This window comes from Oreochromis aureus, unplaced genomic scaffold (genome assembly GCF_013358895.1).
Source record: "Oreochromis aureus strain Israel breed Guangdong unplaced genomic scaffold, ZZ_aureus HiC_scaffold_2_cut, whole genome shotgun sequence".
Taxonomy (NCBI): Eukaryota; Metazoa; Chordata; class Actinopteri; order Cichliformes; family Cichlidae; genus Oreochromis; species Oreochromis aureus.
Genome location: NW_024108853.1, coordinates 854328 through 860304, shown reverse-complemented (window position 1 = coordinate 860304; position 5977 = coordinate 854328). Strand labels below are relative to the sequence as shown.

At 37.0% G+C, this 5977-nt stretch overlaps 1 long non-coding RNA gene across 1 annotated transcript; it reads right to left on the bottom strand.

Moving 5' to 3' along the window:
• Positions 1–1719: 1719 nt before the first annotated feature.
• Positions 1720–4844, bottom strand: LOC120436875. Its single transcript, XR_005610634.1, has 3 exons — positions 4812–4844; positions 3624–3650; positions 1720–2388 (listed from the first exon to the last, which is right to left on the bottom strand). It is a non-coding gene; the product is annotated as an uncharacterized LOC120436875 (long non-coding RNA).
• Between the last annotated feature and the right edge of the window lie 1133 nt (positions 4845–5977).

The following is a 5977-nucleotide window of genomic DNA, read 5'->3' as shown; positions in this document are numbered from 1 at the left end:
TTCATTTAAAGCTACAGCTGGAACACTTGCAGCGGTTTGTCTGTATTCGGTGGTTTGATTAGCATCTCTTTGGTCAGCAGCGTTTTCACTGTGAAACTCGACAGGTTGTAGCTCATAAGTGCAGGTTGGTGCGATGCTAAACATTCGGTACAAGCGTTTGATCCTGTCAGTCATGTCGTTAAGACGTGTGAATTTTAACATAACTGCAGTTCCACCACTTACAGCTAGCGACAATGGCATTCCTGTAGACTTACGTGAGTGAGGGTCAAAATATGCGTATTCACCTGAAGTCAGCCTGCAAACTGCAATGACGTTTCCTCCCATGACTAGCAAAGCATAGCGAACCGCTGAAACCAAACACTGTAGTCCCTGTTCAAGGCTCGGAAGATGATCTGTACCATCAAATGCGCCGTAATGAGCAAACTGAGACATGTCCACTTGATACTTTGTCTGCGGCTGGTGACCACTGAGGGAAGCTCATCGCAGGCTAGAAACACGCTGTTCACAAACCTCTTTCTGGCATCTGAATGCATGGCATGGCCTTTGTCCAACACACGGTTAAGATCTGCTCTCGTAATGAATTCATCCTCGTGTAAGAATGACAGGAAAACCAAACTGTTCGCCATGCATTGCTGATTCCGGTACTTTCCATACTTAGGAGAGGCCTGGCTTCGGGACGCACAGATGCTACTCACTCGTGGACGACTTTCAGTGTTTGTAACCTGTACATGAGACGGTCCTGGAGCTTCTCCATCATACTGCGTTTGCACAGTTACCTGGGGTTCAGTCTGGATTACCTGTACTTTAGCATCTGGCACACATGCTGAGCGAACACCTCTCTTTACCACATCTGCATAAGACACTGCAGCTGTCTGAGCACTGCTCTGCACTTCTGGACTGGGAATACTTGTAACGGACACCTTTACCTGCTCACCGGTCTGAGAAACATTTACCTGTTCTCGCTGCTTTTGCCATCTAAGCTTCTGGGACTGTGACCTTTGACCTTTTCTTGGCATTTTGTTGAAGTACAAACTGGAACTTATATGTATACACAAATGTAAACAAAAGTCAACTTGTAAACACTGAAAAACTAATGACTTTAATGACTATTAAAATCAGAGATTTATCAGAATTAATATAAAAGGCTGACTTAAATACAAACTCAATATAAAAGTTATTTAAAGTTCTTTGAAAACACTTTGGTCTGTTTTATTGTAACTTTTTTCAAAAACTGTATATTATTACTTCTATTTTTCTTTAACCAGACTGGATAACAAATAGGTCTATACTTCTGTAATGTAATATGCAGAATAAATCTCAACAATCAATCAACAGGCTATAATAAAACTCTTAACTTTTAAGTAGACTGTGTAAATCTTTCAGATATTTAAAATTTAAAGCAAATATGAGCTGTGATGGTGAGGTGATCAGATGACAGGCGATGGGGGATTCTTCAGCTGGATGTTCTGCAGCAGTCAGGAAACAGGAAGTCTGGGTCCTCAGGGCAGCCTCTAGATGACAACTGTAACTGAACACTTACACTGAGTGACAAAAAGGGTTTGTCCTTAAATAATAATAGTATAAACTTGTAGTCAAATGTTATAACCAATGAAACAGACTTGAAAAATGTATATGAATCAAATTTAATATTTATGTGAATATAACAGTCTGAATTACAAAATAACCAGATTATCTTACTACAAATATATCTCAAAAAGGTGTATATAAGTTTATATAATTTATCAAATTGCACTTGTAAGCCAAACTATCAGTGTTTATTTCAAAGTGTAATGCCAAGTTAAAACTACAAATGTAGGGCTGTATAAGTAGTTTCTACTATAAGTTCTACTGTACTGCAATTCTACTACTGTATATTCAACTTTCTAATTGTTATTTTCCAGCAAAATGAATGGAGAGAGAGTTTAATGACAGGAAAGGAGGAGCAGTGAGAGCAGAGATCTCTCAGAATTCTGAATACAGATTGACAAAGTTCTGGTAACTTCAATTGCCAAAAACTTGGATTTTTCAAAACTTGGATTTTTCAAAACTTGGATTTTTCAAAACTTGGATTTTTCAAAACTTGGATTTCTGAAAACTGGGATTTCTGAAAACTGGGATTTCTGAAAACTGGGATTTCTGAAGACTTAGATTTCTGAAGACTGGGATTTCTGAAGACTGGGATTTCTGAAAACTGGGATTTCTGAAAACGAGATAGAGTGCTTGGGATAGATTGATACAAGACAGAATGGCTGTCAAATTAGATAGAGCAGTTGGGATAGATTGATACAAGATAGAATGGCTGTCAAATTAGATAGAGTTGGGAGAGTGATAGGATAGACAGAATTGCTTGATAATGATAGAGGGAGAGGGTTTTCTGCAGCAGGTCACCTGTAAGACACAAAAGGACTGGAATTAGTCATGTTTCCAATATGCTTGGATTTACCATATTCTTCAGAGTATATGGCACACCTAAAATCCTGTCATTTTCTCAAAAATATACAATGTGCCTAGTGTATTGATTCTGGTTATGCTTACTGACCTCAAACTGGATTTCTGTGGTACACAGCGATCCAAATTCTGTCAAATATTTTAGTAAGACTTTGGTAAGCTACAAAGCTGTGCCGCTTGATGTATTGTCGGAGCATGGCTACCATAGTCAGCACCCTCGTAGAGTAATTCGTACTGTGCTTCAACATAATATGGTGTGTGTGTGTGTGTGTGTGTATAAGGGCCTGGCACCTGTTGAGAGCCATGCTTATGAAGCAGAGTTCAAACTGATCAATCCACATTCATCAATACAAAATCCTGAAAAGTGAGTGAATTGTTCTGTATTTTATGTCTTACAACTGAACAATGTTGAGAGTTATTGTAAATGAGTTGAATAAAGTTTGGCTTATCTGTTTTGTTTGACTTAATGTGCCTTAGAATTTAGTGCGCCTTACAGTCCGAAAAATACAGAACATGTATATCATTACACACTGAAGAGTTGTACAGTACATTATTAGATTCAACTGAATGAAAATGTTTAACATAATGATGGAACATTTCTAAGGACATTTTTCATTCTATTAACACAATAAAACAAACAGAGTCTGTAAACCAAGATGTGGTGCTATAGTAACTTACTGTAAACATAATATGGTCAAGCTAAACCCACACAATGAAGTTAGAGCAGACAGTTTCAGACCACCTGCTTTAAACACTTCACATGCACTCAACTCAAACTTATGACACATCACATGTTCCTAAATGCCCAAAGGTCTCAAATTCCCATTTCTGTGTGTACTTACCTGGTACAACAGTATATCATAATGTCTGGGGAGCCGTTAACATAAAAGTAAAAAATAATTTACTCAGTATGACTTTTGGCAAAATGAAAAATTATATGGGGCATGTTTAATACACACTCCCCTCAATCTACAATAAATCAGCATGGCCGACATTAGGGCCTAATTAAAAATGTAGTATGATGATAAGAGAGATCTGTAAGTCTGGAAATGTTTACATAGACTTTTCTAGGATTTGATGATTGCCAAGAGCTGTGCTGACTCACAGCACTAAACTGAATCTCCTATAATGAGAAACATTTCCCAGCACTGCACCTCAGACAAACCTTTACTTACCAGACTTGAGACGATCAGATCAGCAGTCTAGAGAAAGGAAACAATTCATCAGATCACTGTTTGATGATTCAGACTGTTGAGCCTCTTCACACAAATCCAATTTACTAAGACATAAATTAAGGCTTTATGAGCTTACTGTAGTGTAAAGAGGAGATAAATGAACTGCAGCGTCTCAAATGGCATGTGTAATAAAAGCATTCATTACCACAGAAATGCAAAGAATATCCACCAATATTTGTTGGCACAAGTGCAGGATATACCAAATATTTCCTACACAGAAGCTTTGTGGCTTCAACATTTTCTACCACAAGTCAGTGCTAATAAAGTGTGAAAACCAAAACTTGTAAGATACAAAGTAATTATATAAATCAGAAGCAACAGAAAACCTCATGTCTGACATGAATATGTAAATCTTAAAATACATTTAAATATTAACATGTTACAATAGCAGAGGTGCACCATGTTTTGTAATTAAAATTAAATGTCTTAAAATATTACACTACAAAGTCCTTTCATTGTACCCGTTGCTAGGAATATTTATGAATTTTGCAGTGTACCTTTCTGGCAACCTTTCTAATTAATTTTAAAACACATTATATTCACTAAATAAGTAATAAACCAATTGGACACACTGGCTGTAATGTACCTAACAATGTCCACTCACACCTCTGGTTCTCTTCGTTTTATTATTGCTTAACTGTTAAAGCTATTACTTATACCGAGTGAGGCAAAATACTTCTACAGTGTTCTGACTTTAATGTAATACATCAGCAGAATTTGAGAGACAATATAAATCAATACCTGTGCAGCTCTTAAGTGTTTGAGCAACCACTTATACTGACTCCCCTAAAACACTTTATTTGTTTTGTCTGCTACTTAAATCCACAAACATAAGGAGAAAATGAACCACCGTATAAAGACATCTGACATTTAACTATGTTTGGATTTGATAAGCCATAAGAAATTTAAATCATACATAAATGGGCTATTAAACTTCAGGGACATTTTCAGGGAGAGTCAGAGGGGTCCTGTGTGGGGGCTTTGCTGCTACAGGTCACAAATCCTGTGTTTTTGCCAATCAGTAAATGGAAACATATCACAAAAAGTCAAACTACTGTATGCAAGTCGTCAAACGTGCTACGCAATGCCAGGTTCATACTGCTTCAGTTACAATCACTGTTTACTTACCAGCAAAGGCAAAACCAAAGATCTCTTTCACTCTGTGTAACAAAAGACAAAGCACAAAAAATACAAATTGTGACATCACAATTTAAAAGCATGAACAATCATAAATGAAAGCTTGGGTGATATATTTGTAGGCTTCAACATTTGAGTTGGTCTGCATTCAAATTCTTCCCAAAATATTATCACCTGCACACAGTGTCATTTAGTTTTATTTAATATGCTGTTGTTTTAAATATCTACATATCATATTAATATTAATGGTGCACTGCTGCATTTTATTTATTTGAAGGTGGCCTTTTTTATATGTTATCAATTTTTCACAAAGCGAGAAGTTAAACAGAGCTGCAGGTGTAGGTTTTACTTAAAAACCAACCAACCTGCACAAACAAGTGTTTGTTAAATACTTCTTAAAATTTAACTAAAAAACTAAAATTGATTAATTAAAAAAAACTTCTTGTTAAGAAATGTTATTATTCTTATATTATGTGTTTTATCCTCATTCTCTCTCTTCCTTCTGTTAATTAACCCACAACACAGACACACCCGCACAGGCACGTGACTCTTTTTCTCCCGGCCTTCAGTCAGAGGCGGTAAAATGGCTCCTTTGAAGTCGACACTGCTGCTTCAGCAGCTAATCAGTGGTTCTAAAATGGCGGCTCATTACCTTATAACCTAAAGAATGAGGCCGTTTTAACTGACTGATTTGTGAAGAGGAGAACTAACTTCAGATTCCCTAAGAGACTCAGAAACACTAGCACACCGAATGAACCAAATACAACACAATAACTGTATTAAACAATTAAATGAACCATATGAATTTCACACTAGGCCTACAGGAGCTAGGCTAGGCGTTAGCGCTTAGGTTGTTAGGGCTAGCATACCAAACACTCCTTTTAAATACTAAAATTACAACGTTTCACTCAAAAAGCAGCCATTGTGTTACTTTAACATGACTTATACGTCGACTGGCTTTATAAGTCACTAACAACAACTCGGTAAATCACTCAAACAGTTTATACACATTTATTTCAGAGAAGAGAGACAGAGAAGCAGCGCTTACCGGCAGCGATCAGGCAGAGAGTGGGCGGAGATTCAGTAGTCAGCCGTAGACGTAAAAAAAGAGGCATTCACGGGTAGTGGGAAACTTTGCCATTACACAAAATTGGCAT